We start from the raw sequence: 424 nt of genomic DNA, 5'->3' as shown, positions 1-424 counted from the left end.
TACGAACTAAATCACCTGATTAATGCAACTTAATCACATTGTCTCCCGGCCATTTCCCCCCGCAGAAAGCTGCTACCAGCCAGGCTAAAGCTAATAGACGTTAGGCCTAAAGAACAAAGAGAAAGCTGCTACCCGCCAGGCTAAAGTCATCATAGTTCACCTAAAGAAATAAGCAGAAAGCTGTACCAGCAGGCTAAAGCTAATTGTTAGCCTAAAGAATAAGCAGAAAGCTGCTACCAGCCAGGCTAAAGCTAATATAGTTAGCCTAAAGAAACAAGCAGAAAGCTGCTACCAGCCAGGCTAAGGCTAATATAGTTAGCCTAAAGAAATAAGCAGAAAGCTGCTACTAGCCAGGCTAAAGCTAATAGAGTTAGCCTAAAGAAACATGCAGAAAGCTGCTACCAGCCAGGCTAAAGCTAATATA

Source organism: Etheostoma spectabile, chromosome 19 (assembly GCF_008692095.1).
Source record: "Etheostoma spectabile isolate EspeVRDwgs_2016 chromosome 19, UIUC_Espe_1.0, whole genome shotgun sequence".
NCBI classification, from domain to species: Eukaryota; Metazoa; Chordata; class Actinopteri; order Perciformes; family Percidae; genus Etheostoma; species Etheostoma spectabile.
The sequence above is the reverse complement of the archived record's forward strand: the minus strand, read 5'-3'. Positions refer to the sequence as shown.